This window comes from Bos indicus x Bos taurus, chromosome 7 (genome assembly GCF_003369695.1).
Source record: "Bos indicus x Bos taurus breed Angus x Brahman F1 hybrid chromosome 7, Bos_hybrid_MaternalHap_v2.0, whole genome shotgun sequence".
Lineage (NCBI taxonomy): Eukaryota > Metazoa > Chordata > Mammalia > Artiodactyla > Bovidae > Bos > Bos indicus x Bos taurus.
In genome coordinates this window covers 63049530-63064425 of record NC_040082.1, presented here as the reverse complement: position 1 = coordinate 63064425, position 14896 = coordinate 63049530, and the positions used below count along the sequence as shown (strand labels likewise).

Genomic DNA, 14896 nt, shown 5'->3' with positions numbered 1-14896 from the left:
AGGTCTGGTTTTCAGTGCTTTGATTATCTGAAAGGGAGTCAGTTATTTCAGGAAGGAGTCTTTCACAACCATGTAATATACCCTTTAGGATACGTGTGTACTGTTTATGAATACACAATTATAATAGACCTTTACAGGTCTGTATATGGATGGGCCTCCCACCCTCATGTCAGTTTTCTCTGGGCAGTGGTCTATTATCAGCTAAAGACCTATAACTAGTGCTAATGGATTTGGTTGTTGGAACTTTGTTTTTATAAATCCTCCCTAATGGGTCTTAATTTTACTAAATTTCAGCCTGATGGTCACTAAAAGCAGCTTCTGAATGAGCAAACATTAAAAAATTTCCTTTCTGCCCATTGAATGAGGGTCCTTCCTTAGAAAATTAAGTGTTATTGTGCATCCCCTGAAAATAATCTGGGGAAACTGGATGGGAAGGGGTAGCTGAGGATCTGGAGAGAGGGTGAGTATCCCTGGAGATCCTGGCCATGGTAGCTTATGTAGCCAGACCCCTCCTCCAGTTTCTTGTGCTGCTCTGCCTTCATGCACAGGGCGTGTGGACTTGAGCAAGGGTGTCCAGTTCTTTGGGTTTACTGTCTCCCTTTGTCTTCCTCTTTGGGGAACCCACTCACAGCCTCCTAGGCCAAGAGAGCTGGTCTTAGTCCTGAGGGTCCCAGCACATTGTGGTAGTTAAGAGCACAGGCTTTGGGACCAGGTGTGTAAGTTGAACTCCCTGCCTGCTGCTTACCAGCTGCCTCGTTTTCAGTGACTTGTTATCCCTCTCTGGGCCTTGTTTCCTTTGTCATTAAAATAGGGAAAAGATGACTGAGACTGCTCTGAGGATGCAGCATGCAAATGGTGAGCGGGAACAGGACTGGCACTCAATGCCAGAGAGCGTCTCTAAGATGTTCTGCATGCCCTCTTTCTGAGTATCTCCTCGCCTTACCTTCTGGGTCCTTCCTGGTTCTTCGTTCCTTGCCCTCTGTCCAGTCCTTCCTCCATCCATGTGGGCTCTGAGCTATTCCATTCTTCTCCAGAATCCTCCAAGCTCCTAAAGAGCCTCCAGATCCATCCCTCACCTAAATGAAGTCTCTATTAGGGCAACTTAGAATCCGAGTAAAGCAATTTATCCTTTGGTAGACTCCTACAGAAGCTTCTAGGCTGAGCTTGTGCCATGGATTACAAAGTCCTATTTTTTTACCTCCAAAGTAACAGTTGTACAGATTCCATCTTTATTGATCATAGCTACTGCCTTGTTATATTTAGGCCCTCATCACCTCCCCTGGAACCCCTGGACTCCTCCAGAAGCATCTTAGCTAGTCCTTGTTCTCGTATAAACATCATCGTGCTCCTAGAACTGTCTTATGGAAGCAAGGCCACCTACAGTCCTGACAGACCACTGACTTGGCCACAAATGTGTAAAAAGTTCTATATTGCTCAGGAGCCATCCACATCAATACGGAAAAGATCAAGGGTTCAGCATGGAAACACTAAAGGATATTGGTGGTGTGGTATAATGAGTGGCTGTGCACAGGGGGAATTCACATAGAAAATGCTCATCTGCCTGGTGACCAGAGGAATGAATTTTAAAATTTGCCTAAGATAGTACTTTACATCTCTTAGAGGAAAAATCCTAATGATACATAATGCTTCAAAGTATTGATGAAGCCAGTTTAGTTGTAGAATATTTTTGACATTGAAAAATGGTGTAGCCCTCCAGGAAAATAATTTTGCAGTGTGTTTCACAAACATCTGTGACACAATGGCCTCATTGTCAGAAACCCAATTCTCAGAAATAACAGAAAAGAAGGAAAGAAAGTGATATATATGGAGATGAAATATATATGGATATTATGGTAAATATATAGTAAATATATATATTTACTATAAATAAATATATAGTAAATATATATATATATTTTACTCCATAAATATATGGAGTAAAATATAAATATATAAAAAGTGAATGTTTATCAATAGAGAAGATTGAAAGAATGATATATCAATCTTATGTTGACATAAACATGATAATTAAATAAAAAATAGAAAAATATTTATTTTCTCATGCTAGGTAAATTCAGTCACAAGATTATTTACCCTATAGCTGTAAGTATGTAAATACGTGCCTACTCAGGCAAAGAATGGGAAAGATGTAAACAAAAGCAATTGATATGTGGGGCATGTAACTGTAGACTATTCTTTTCCTTTTAAATGTTCTTCTTCTTGTTAAAATGCTATTTGTATAATAAGTAAAATTGTGAAGGTAAACTGCAAAGACAACTCAAGGATCCCCTTTCCATTACAGAATGAAGGCTGTGCATTTCAGCACGACTTCTGCACAGCCCATCAGAGGTGGCCCTGCTTCCCCAGTGGGTTGTACTTCCTTCAACTCCTAACCTCCCGCTCCCCCGATCCTAGCCCCGCTTTGGTCCCCTCTACCACAGCCTCTCTTCCCCTGCGCCTTTACCTGACCACCTCTGATTCTGCAGACATTATCACAGCTTTGTCCTCTGCTCCACTGTTTTCTCCATCTGGAATCCCTCTGACTAAGGTCTGACTAAGCATCTGCCTCCTCTGCCTCTGTGAGGATTTCCCACAACACTTTTGGCCTGAATGAATCTTTCCTTTTCTTGTTAGACAAAGGACTGGACTCAGAGGTGTGGAACCCTTGAGGATGTAAGCTTCTGATGACAGGGACTGGGGTCTTAGCTTTTTAATGTCTACAGATTTAGCTGATAATAGGCGTCACATGATTATTCCCTCCTTCAGGCTCACAAGTCTGCCTTGTGAGTTCAGGAAGAGCTAACACCTTACCAGAGAAGAGAGCAAGCAAAGCAGTCAGATGATGATATATCCGGTGGTTTTATTATGGAATACTAAGTATAAAAAGATTAATTGATTTGTAATTTCTTCAGGATGCAGCTTGCTGGCCAAATTACTATTAACTGTATTAATCAAACAATGGTATTTTGTATTTAAATGGCCTTTCTTTCTTTTCATTTTTAAATAAAATAAGGCCATTAATCATGCTGTTGAGTTGCCATGGACTCTGTGCCCATAGTTGTAGGAGTTTAGGAATGAGACAAATAATGCCTAATGTGTAGCAGATCATCATGGGCTCATTTCCTGTTCATCTCATTTTATTTCTCAAGAGTATCCTGAGAATTTCCTCAACAGCTTTTAGGAATGTATCTCACCTTAAACATGGGGTTTTGCTATATTTGAGAAAACTAAAAACTGGAGGAAAACTCATTCAGTAAATCACTTATTTAGTAAATATTTTTGAGAATATTCTACTTGCCTGGGTCTGCTCTAGGCTAGGAATACAGTGGAGAGCTGCCACCATAGAGCTTACTGTGGTGAGGGAAATAGTAAACAAGTAAATAAGTGACAAATGATATTTACTCTAAGAGAGGGCATGGCGATGGAGAGTGACTGATGAGAGAAGGAGTCCCATGGCAACACGCCTGCAGGGCTCCTCAGTGAGGCTTCACTGAGACCACACCTCAGCTTAGCTACTCCTACCGCAGACTGCTTCTGCCTTTCATTGCAGGCTTCTCACTTGCACAAGAACCCTTGTCTCCAACTCTGCTTCTGGAAGTGATGCTTATTAGACTCAGAACTCCCTGGAGGCAGGGACTGTGCCTTTCTTGTTCACTTTTAGGTAGAATATTTAAGTGGGGACTGATGAGGTCTATTTCAGAAAGTTCTCTGACTGCTGCTTGTGTGTGTTGGTGAGGAGAAGGTGGGCGGGGGGCGGTGAGGGCAGAGGCAGGTGGTCAGCTGGAGGCTGCTGTAGTAATCCAGACAAGATAGGACTAAGGCTTGGATTATATAATCAAAGCATCTCTATTAAGTAAAGATTTTTATTCACAATTATACTCACAAAACTCCCCTTCCATCAAGAAATTTGCAAGTGACCTTAGGCAGATGAATGTTAATAAAAGAGTAATGCATTATGGTATATAATGGGAGGAATATATAACAGATCAAATGCTCATTAAGACTCTGAATCCATATATGAGCATTTAGTACAGAAATAATGAGACAGAAATGTGTAGTTGGTCTTGAGCTTAATTACTCGAGTTAGTTACAGGTCCTTGGGTGGGGGGTGGTGGTGACTAATTTCTAAGATCTATTAGACTCTGGGATAAAGGTGACAGTTTGAAAATTGCTTTTGTCCTTTCCACAAGACAGGCTGGCTAGTAAATGCATCTGGTTTGCATCTATTTCTTGGAGGCAGTGGGGATTTATATTCCTTCCTTGAGTGCTCCTCCAATTCCTTTCTTCTTGTTAGCCCCTAAATCAGAATGTAATAAATAATCAGCTTCTGAATACCTTAACAGATGCAGTTCATGATGGGCATAAGGCAAGGCCCACAAGCTAAGGTTACATGGCTCCGAGAAGAAGAAAAATGCTTAAAAGGATTATCCTTTCATGCAAATATTTATATATTCGAAGAACTGAACAAAAGGCAGCAAAATAGCCAAAAAGACAGTAGTTTCTTGTCTGGTTGTGTGGACTTGGAGGAACTGAAATCTCTTTTGCAATTGTGCAGTAGTATTTGCTCTCTAGAGAAAGCTGTGTAAGAGATCGCAGCAGGCCTGAGGAAGGGCAGAGAGGACGCATTGGGTGCTCTGCTTGTTCATCTCAAAGCTGAGCCAGGCACGGTGTGGGGGCAGGTCAGAAACTCAGGCCAGGGAGCAGAGGAGTGCTCCTCAGACCCAGTCTGGAGCTCTTTAGTGATCTGAGCTCCCCTATGGAGGACAGAGGCCCCACTACTCTCCCTGACATGTGGGTCCACCCTGAAGCCACCCACCACTCTTCTCTATCCCTGAGACTGCCAGGCCATGAACCACTGTTAGGGCTTCTCTGCAGTCAGAGCTCTTTTCCAGAGTTACAAACCCAGAAGGGACACAGGCGAGCAGTAGAGGGAATGGGATGATGGCCCCATATTCTCAGGCCAGCCTGGAACATCAGCTGAATTCTGTTGTATGGATTTTTGGTCATAAGGGGAATTACAGATGTCTGGAGTGCAGTAAGACCTGTGTCTTGGTACTGTACTCCCATCTGTCTATTCATCTGCTCACCACACAGCCTGCACATTATTATGTGCAGAGGGAGTACTAGTTCTGTCTTCAGAGACCAAGATGCATGAGAGGTCCCACCTACCAGGAACTCAGTCTTTACAAAATTTAGAATCATTAGAGAGTCTTTCAAAAACCACAATCTCTGGGCTCCCACCCAGGAGAACTGGATTAGAAGCCCTGTGGCTGGGGCACTGACATAGCTGTTTTTTACAAAGTAGCCAGGTGGTTCCTTTGTGCAGCTAAGTAGGAGAACTTAGTTTGTTCCAGAGAGGTACACTGCATTTGGTTTTGATCTATTTGGTCTACAAATGCCGTGCATCCTCGGAGAACTGCAGTTCCTGCGCTCAGTGGTTTACAGTGAAGGGGTTATAGCCTTGATCCCAAAAATCATCCCAGAGTTTCTCAACAGGGAATGATTTTGTCTCCACGCCTTCCCCCAGGGATTTTAGAGACCATGTCTTGGAGACTTCTTGGTTGACACGACTTGCGAGGAGGGTGCTACTGGCACCTAGTAGACAGAGGCCAGGGATGTTGCTAAGTATCCTGAGATACACAAGACAGGGCCCATGGTGAAGAATCATGTGGCCCCAAATGTCAATAGTGCTGAGGTTGGGAAAAACTGGTTTTGTCCTATGGATAGGTTCTGCTTGTAAGAACAACATGGCATATAGTTTCTATTAGCTAACATTATGTACTGTGTTCTAAGTATATTAAGTTCAGTTCAGTCACTCAGTCGTGTCTAACTCTGTGACCCCATGGACCATAGCACACCAGGCTTCCCTGTCCATCACCAACTCCCGGAGTTTGCTCAAACTCAAGTCCATTGAGTCAGTGATGCCATCCAGCCATCTTATCCTTTGTTGTCCCCTTCTCCTCTGGCCTTCAATCTTCCCCTGCATCAGGGTCTTTTCCAATGAGTCAGTTCTTTGCATCAGGTGGCCAAAGTATTGGAGTTTTAGCCTCAGTATCAGTCCTTCCAATGAATATTCAGAACTGATTTCCTTTAGGATTGACTGGTTTGTTCTCCTTGCAGTCCAAGAGACTCTCAAGAGTCTTCTCCAACACCACAGTTCAAAAGCATCAATTCTTCGGTGCTCAGCTTTCTTTATAGTCCAACTCTCACATCCATACATGACTACTGGAAAAACCATAGTTTTGACTAAGTGGAGCTTTGTTGACAAAGTAATGTCTTTGCTTTTTAATATGCTGTCTAGATTGTCATAGCTTTTCTTCCAAGCAAGCATCTTTTAATTTCATGGCTGCAGTCACCATCTGCAGTGATTTTGGAGCCCCCCCCCAATAAAGCTATATTGGTAAACATAGATTATTATTTAATAGGTACTGTTATTTGTTCCCATTGTATAGAATAGAAAACTGAGCCCCGGAGATGAAATATCTAAAGCCATCTGTTTGGTAAATGAAGGACTTTGGATTTGTGGTCCCACATATGTGGTCAGGTTTCCAGCCACAACAGTAAGCTGCTGCCCAACAGCACTTATTTTTCTTCTCTTGAGAGTTTTTCCAGGAAGAAAAGGGGTACACATACTTGCATTAGTCCTTCTTAAGGTTGCTGCTTGAGAAAAACAAAACTGCTTTTCCAAGGCCAAAGATAGCCCCTCTGAGCCAAGAGATGAATGGACGCTGGTCATTTTTGTGCTGTGTGACCAGGCTAGGACCTCCAAAGCGCTGAGAAGAATCCCCAGAGAGGACGCTGATTGATGTTTTCTATACCAGTGGATTCCAATAGCGTTTGACAGCTCCTGGGCATCCTGCAGCACAGTCTGGGGTGGTGTCTGACCAGCCAGACTGTGTTTGTGACAGTTCTGGTCTTCTTAACTCTGAGCATCTGCTCGCAATGATGCCTCAGCAGGAAAACACAGCGGGAGAAAGTCTGCTCAGAGCATTTGAGTGTCTGATTGGCCTCTCAGACGTCCTTTAGAAAACCCTGGTGTCCGCACATTCCCTGTGCTCTCTGCAGACGGAGGAAATGACTCTGAACCTCAGTAGAGGTCAGCTGCCCTCTCTGGTGTCCCTGCCGGGGGTCACCACACTAGGGGAAGGGGTTTCAGTCAGTTGTGCATCTGCTGCTGGGCCTCATGGTCTCTCCCAGCACAGATTTAGACCAGGAGGCTCTTGAGGGTTGGAGGAGCATCCGCCTTATCCACAGGGCTCCTGCCAGCCAGCTGATTAAGTACCTTTGAGTTACTAATGCCACATATTTAGTAAGTGGAGGATGTGAGCAGGTACACTCCTGGCCACTATAAATTGCTACGCAACAGTTTCTGTCATCTTCTCATGGGAGTTTTTCCAGGTGGAATAATGGGCCCACGTACGGCAGAACTGTAAAATGTGCACAAGATGGTGAATTTTTGAAGAAAGAAGCAAAAGGGACTTCTGGTGTTGTTAGAGGCCCTGGCCCAGATTTAGACAGGGCAGTGATGTGGGTGGGATGTTCCCCACCATGCCTCTCCCCTCTGAGCTTGTTCCTCCCACCTTGGCATTCCCTGAGGAAACTTGTGTGCTGTGCCCTGTGGGCACATTTTGTGTACTTCTGGGCTCCATGTCCATGAAAGAATCTTGAGGTTCACAGCAGGGAATTGAGGTTCGTGGAGGACATTGACTTCGTATGTTTCCATTTTTTTGTAGAAATTTTTCATTTTTTTTTTTTAAGAACACAGGCTGTTGCCAAATAATGTATAATCTCTAATGTTGGCTGAACTGTTGGCTCTGTTGTTCAGCTCTCTCTCCCATCACCTACAGAATTTTTCCCAAACTTTTCTTAAGACACTTTTTTTCAATGTGGACCATTTTTTTTCAGTCTTTATTGAATTTGTTACAGTATTACTTCTGTTTTATGTTTTTTGGCTACAAGGCATATGAGATTTTAGCTGCTTGAGCAGGGATTGAACCCATACCCTCTGCATTGGAAGACCATTGGACTACCAGAGAATTCCCTTCCCAAACCTTAAAATTTTTTTTTCTTTTTTCAGGCTGCCTTCTACTTCAGAGGGTGATTCTGCTTCCTATTTACAGAGATGAAGATGCTCTTCATATGAATTTCCTCAAATTTTTTCCTGTTGGTGGTCTTTAGTGCTATTTACCAAATAGCTCCTTTATTTTTCTCCTTTCAAATGCATGACAGGAATATTCAATGCTTTCTGGCCCTGCTTACGGCAGGGAGGGTTATGTGACTAATTGCTGTCTCTGAGTTGTAAGCAGAAGCACCGTATGTCCCTTCCAGGTGGAAGTGTTTAATTGCTGATATGAGACCCTCCAGGGCTGGATTTCCCTTTGGCAGGATGGAAATATTTGAGGTGGTGGCTATTCTATCATTTTCGGTTCCTGAATGAATTCCTCTGAATTCTGTTGCAAGATGGAAGTAGGATGAGCGATTATTGTTGTCGCTGTTCAGTCACTCAGTCGTGTCTGACTCTTTGCGATCCCATGGCCTGCAGCAATCCAGGCTTCCCTGTCCTTCACCAACTCCCGGAGCTTGCTCAAACTCATGTCCATCGAGTCAGTGATGCCATCCAACCATCTCATCCTCTGTCCCTCCCTTCTCCTCCTGCCTTCAATCTTTCCTAGCATCAGGGTCTTTTCCAATGAGTTAGTTCTTTGCATCAGGTGGCCAAAGTATTGGAGTTTCAGCTTCAGCATCAGTCCTTCCAATGAATATTCAGGGTTGATTTCCTTTAGGATTGACTGGTTTGATCTCCTTGCTGTCCAGTGATGAGCGATAAATAAATTTTTTTTTCTGGTTAACAGCCCATATAGCTTTGGTTTTGCTTGTTAACACAGCGTAACTTCACCTGCCTTGATTAATAGTCTGTCCCTTTTGCTTAACAATTACGTGGCATCCACACCTACCCTTTTTGCCTTCCAGCATTTCTCAGAGGCTTTCTGTCCTAATCTTTACAACAACCTTGATTAATATCCTCGAATGGATTCCTGTTATTCCTAAAAAAGGAACAAAAACAAAATCCTTTTGCCTGGTCTACAAGCCTCTGTCTGGTCTGGTTCCTGTCTGCCCCTCTAGACTCACCCCACTCCCCATTCTTCCTCATGCCTCTGAGTCTGCCACATTCACCTTCTTTCAGTTCCTTTTATATGCTGTATTTCTTCTCACCACAGGGCCTTTGTGCATGCTCTGAACAGCTTTGAACATGTTTTTTTTTTTTCTGCCAGAAATACCCTCCCCACCTCTGGTTAACTTTTGTCATGAGTTCCTCCAAGAAGTCTTTATTGACTTCCCCAGTTAGGTTGTATCTGTCTTTGCTGCTAAGTCACTTCAGTTATGTCCGACTCTGTGTGACCCCAGAGACGGCAGCCCACCAGGCTCCCCCGTCCCTAGGATTCTCCAGGCAATGACACTGGAGTGGGTTGCCATTTCCTTCTCCAATGCATGAAAGTGCAAAGTGAAACTGAAGTCGCTCAGTCGTGTCCGACCCTCAGTGACCTCATGGACTGAAGCCTTCCAGGCTCCTCCGTCCATGGGATTTTCCAGGCAAGAGTACTGGAGTGGGGTGCCATTGCCTTCTCCGGTATCTGTCTTTAGAAGTTGTAAAGTCATGTTTGTGTTTTGTAACACTATTTCAGTTGGAATATTACAATTTTTTTGTGTGATGTTTTGAGTAATACTGGAGAAGGAAGAGGCAACTCACTCCAGTATTCTTGCCTGGAGAATCCTGTGGACAGAGGAGCCTGGTGGGCTGCTGTCCATGGGTCGCACAGAGTCGGACACGACTGAAGCGACTTAGCGTGCATGTCTTCCTCACAATGGTTAGCCTCATGTCAATTCCAGTCACTATAACACGTCCTCAGTGATTAGCACAGCATGCTTTATAGTCACTCAGTGCAAACTTGTTGACTGCATGAATGAGGACATACCATCATACCGTCTAGTTCGGTAACCACTGGCCACAATTGCCTATTGAAATTTTAATTAATGAATGAAAAATTAAGAATTCTGTTTCATAATTACATTAACCACATTTCAAGCTAAGTAGCTATATGTAGTAGTGGCTGCCATATTAGACAGCAGGAAACATTTCCATCATCATAGAAAATTCTATAGGATAGTGCTGGCAGGATAAGGCCCAAGGGCTTGTGCATGGCATGTAATACCCTTGAGGATCTGCTTCTGACAAGCTTTCCAGTTTGTTTCTTTCCCACAGTACTATAGCCTCAGTCACATCCTCCTATAAACATGTTTCTTTCCTAAATGTGCCACTCTTTCTTAGGTGTCTGTGGCTTTTCAGCTTTCACCTCTCTCTACCTAAATTGCCATCCCATCCCATCCAGCACCTCTCATCCTTTAAGCCCCACTTCAAGTATGTCCACTTCTGGGAAACTTCTTCATATGTCCAGACTGAGCTGGTCAGTGCTTCCTTTGACCCCCATGCCACCTCCTTCTTAATCCTGTGTACCTTGCTCAGACAGGATGGTGATCCTTTGTTCACACATCTCTATCCATTGCTGCCGTGTACCCCTCAAGGGAAAGGCTTGGGGGCTTCTCAGTCTCTCCAGTGCTGGACTCAGAGCTGGTAGTGTGGTAGACATCAGAAACGCTAGTGAAATGATGTGAGCCAGTGGATGCAGGTCACAGGGGGTATTATTTCCTTAGTATAACATGCTGAGTGAAGCAAAAGGGAACAGTGTTACTAAGTGGGGCTAGTGAGGGTTCTACCTGCAGTCTTCTCCATCTTCCATGGTCCTATTCTAGGTCTTTATTTTATGTGATACTAGATTTCTGGGCTAAGACTCACCCAGGAGCTTGGCAGAGTCTGGCGGGGGATACCTCTGAAATTCTGGGATCTGGAAGCTCAGCTGAGTGGAGCTACTTCTAGAGAAGAGTGGGTGGGTCTCATAAGTTGGAAGGACCATGATTACATCCTTCAAATCAAGCCTTGTGTCAAGAGGCTAGAACTGAAGGCCACCTGGAAGTCCGAAAAAGGTGACTGCTCTGAACTGTACTTTGTTCAGCTAGCTGAGTACAGAAGCTGTTGCTTTTATGGTCATAGCATATCTATCTGTACCTTACCCACTGCACTGATAGCTCCTTAAGGGCAAGATTGTGTCTTTCTTTCCTCAGGGTCCTTGGCAGGCTAATCAGCGACTATAGGGCTCATAGACTGGGGCTAAAACAACTTGTCCGGTTAAATGAACCACCCTTATTGGTGATATTGCCTAATAATAGACATGCTTTCTGCAATGACACTAATATAATTTTGGACAAAATATTCATTTGTTTCTTTTTTTTTTTTTTTGTAGCAGTCTTTTGCTTAATTATGTCCAAGGGGGCCTGCATCTCTCCTACAGGTGGAGTTAAGGTCTCTCTTCTGCATAGTAGGACATTCTGGGTCTCTTGTCTCACTGTCCATGGGCACTTTGAGCTGGGAAGGCCCATGCCTACAAAGTTCTTAGAGTGAATGGAGATTTACCTGATCCTCATCAAGGCAGACCTGAAGTCAGGAAGAAAGAAGAGATGACACAGGGGGAAGAAAGGAAAACAGCATCCCTGTAAGACTAGAAATGAAGTGATAAAGAGGAGAGATGGGTGGGGGATGCGAGTGAAGGGCCCAGATGTGAGTCTTCAGTTGGACATGTTAAAAGGAGCACTAAGGATTGTGTCTCAGTCTCTTTGACCAGTCACTCAGCAGTGACCATGTGCCAGACAATGGGCTTTCTTTACGGATGTAGCCTAGGCCCAACTGAACCTGAATGGATTCAGAGACTGATTAGGTCCTTCCAGTTGGTGAGGCTCAAAGTCCCTAAGCATTTATTTAGAGTTGCTCTGCAAGGGGAGAGGAGAGTCTTTAAGAAGGACATTTATGCATAGTTCCCGGGGGACAAAGATAGAAATGGAGGAGACAGCCAGATCGACTGTGGGGGAGAAGATGAAGGCCTGTATGTATACTGTATATGTATACTGCATAACCTAAGTGACCCCATTAATGAGTGGTTGGACAGTGATTAACCTATAAGGGTACCCACTAACCCACTTCTCCAACACTGCCTTTCTAACACAGTGGGGATGCTGAGTCCCCTTATTAAGGCAGAAGTCATGGAGAACAACCATATCCTCACAAGGCCTTTTGGTCTTTGGGAGAGGAGTTGTAGGCTATAGGGATGATGTCCTTCCCCAGGGGGACATTTCTAGCATTCTAGAAGATAGAATGGGCTTCCCTAGTGGTTCAGACGGTAAAGCATCTGCCTGCAATGCTGGAGACCTGGGTTCGATCCCTGGGTTGGGAAGATCTCCTGGAGAAGGAAATGACAACCCACTCCAGTACTCTTGCCTGGAAAATCTCATGGACAGAGGAAACTTGTAGGCTACTGTCCATGGGGTCACAAAGAGTTGGGGAGATAACAAAGGATAAGCTAGAGGGTGTTTCTAGGGATAAAAGAACCCCTCCAGTTCCAAAGAAGGGGGAGCATTGCTGATTGACAACGATGATGCTTCCTTGAGGAGCTTCCTTGAGGAGACCTTTTCAGTTTACAGAGCATTTCCTCTCATATGAGTTCCATAGAAAATCCTGTGAAGCAAAAGCTTATACACCTATTTTTCGGAAGGGGAATGAGGCCCAAAGAGCTTCAAGGACTTATCCAAGACCGTGTGGCCATTAAATGTAAGAATCATGCTAGAAATCTCCTGACACTCTCTTCATCCTTTTTTCCTTTGTATCATGGTGGGATAATTGTCTTTATCTCATGGAGGCTGACGTTATGGCTGAGGTAGCCAGAGGACCAGATATTAGGGTGATGCCTGAGGAGAGGCTAACTTTCAGATGAAGGATGTAATCTGAGGTGCAGTACCAGCCACAGAGCAGCACCCATTCCACTCAGATTTATGCATTTCATAAATATTGAGGCTGTTACATGGAAAACCAGTCTTACCAGATGGTCCATGAGAAAGAGAGTATTGTGGTCCAGTAATACATATTGCACTCGTCTTCATTTAGAGTAGCAGTGCATGATCAATGCTCTATAATGTCTTTAAGCAAAGAAATCTCTTTGACTCTATGTAACTCAAGGTCTCTAAATTGAATGTATAGGTTTTTTTTTTTTGTTTTTTTGTTTTTTTAAGGTCAGACCTATTAGCAGCTCATGGAACTGCCAAGAATAACTAGTTTGTTTTAATCACTGAATTAATGGTTTGATTTGATATATCGCAAGTCCTAGGACTTTTTTTTATGGTTTTATATTCTAGCCTGAAGACTCATATATATGTCAGGTGTAAATAGGCCTTGGTGCTGGTCGTTTCATAATTCAAAAGACCCAGGGTTAGACTGTGCCCATGCAAGCATGCTAAAGTTCATAAATTAAAAATGAAATCTCATTACAATATTAATAAGATTTTAAAATATTAGGTATTTTTGCTGGTAGTTCATGATAGAATAAATGTCAAGGAAAACTCTGAGTCAGTCAATGTAGCACGATGGCATCTGTGATTTGAGAGAATTTACCTATTGGAGATTTTTGAAGGGAGCAAGGTTGACATTTTATGCAGGTCATTTATCGTCTTCCTGCCTATGGACTGCAGTAGACTCTTGACATTCATGATAGGTATTTCTTGAGACCTCTATGACTCTCCTTATATCGCTAGAATAAATAATTTCCCTCACAAAACCTTTTTATTCTGACCAAAACTGTCACGTTTACAGTGTTTCACTTTTTCTTCTCACTCATCACCAGGGCCATTTTGTCCTTGATAGCTGACAATGAGGAGGAACATTATAGGCTCTGAAGTGGCGGCCATACTCTGGACTAGCTGAAGGATTCACCCTCAGTGACTGGTTTGCTAAGAGATTTGAATTTATGTTTTAGAAATATGGTGAATGCTTGAATTTCCTGGGCTGCTGGGATTGTTTGTGAAGAGCCCAAACTGTGAACGTTAATCTACAAATATCAAGCATCTTCTTTTCTTTGGGGTGTCAAATATATCTTCCCCTTTCACTCTGTGCTAGAAGACAGGATAATACCACGGCTTGGGGAAGAAAGGAAATGCCAGAAACTCAAGCCTGTTATCACCATAACAAGCAGTCTACAGCAGGGTGTCTCTGAACTCCAAGACCGTGAATATCTCAGCACCTTCAGGAAACGCTTCCTTGCTGTACTTTGGTGAACAGTCTCAGCGAGCTCTTGAGATAAGCTAAAATGTGAGTCCCCCTGCACTTGGTCAGTAGGGTTGTACATACTTGAAACTACAACCTGACTCCTCCCCTCCCATAGCTCTATGCTTTTGAATATTTATCTAAGGCTACCTTTCCTATGGTTTATCAATTTTATCTTCAGGACTTACAGTGTTTGAAAAAAGAGATTTTTTTCCTAGAATTTTTGATTATTATTAAAATTAAAAGGACAGGAAGATTTTTATCACACTTGGAGGCTCTCTCTAGATGAATACCACATACTGTTGTTGAAGAATGGTTCACTCCACACAAATTAAGATAAGCAGACAAGAAGAAAAATGCCAAGAAGCCAATCTGGGGGTATTGGGAATACCCCCAGTAGTCACCCTGTAAATAGATGGGAAAAAACAACCCTTGAAGACTGATCAGCCATTTTGCTTCTTTGGAAAGCACAGTTGGTACTGAAGCACATAGATCTTTGGAGCTCTGCGGTTTTCATCAGGATGAATGATGTCATCTAATATAAGAGCAGATTCTACAAAATCCAGAATACATCCAGAGTGGAACTATAATTGAGTCTTGCTCCTTAGGACCTCAGTCTGACCAGCCACTGTGGGTGTGAGGGCTCCTGGGTGCCAGTGGCAATTAAAGACACCTTGAGGTTGGTTGAGGAGGTAG

The 14896-nt window shown here is 43.4% G+C and overlaps 1 protein-coding gene across 3 annotated transcripts in view; it reads right to left on the bottom strand.

Annotated features, from left to right (window-relative positions):
• TRPC7 (transient receptor potential cation channel subfamily C member 7) overlaps positions 1-14896 on the bottom strand; it is a 151954-nt gene that overhangs the window by 86599 nt on the left and 50459 nt on the right. The window lies entirely within an intron of this gene.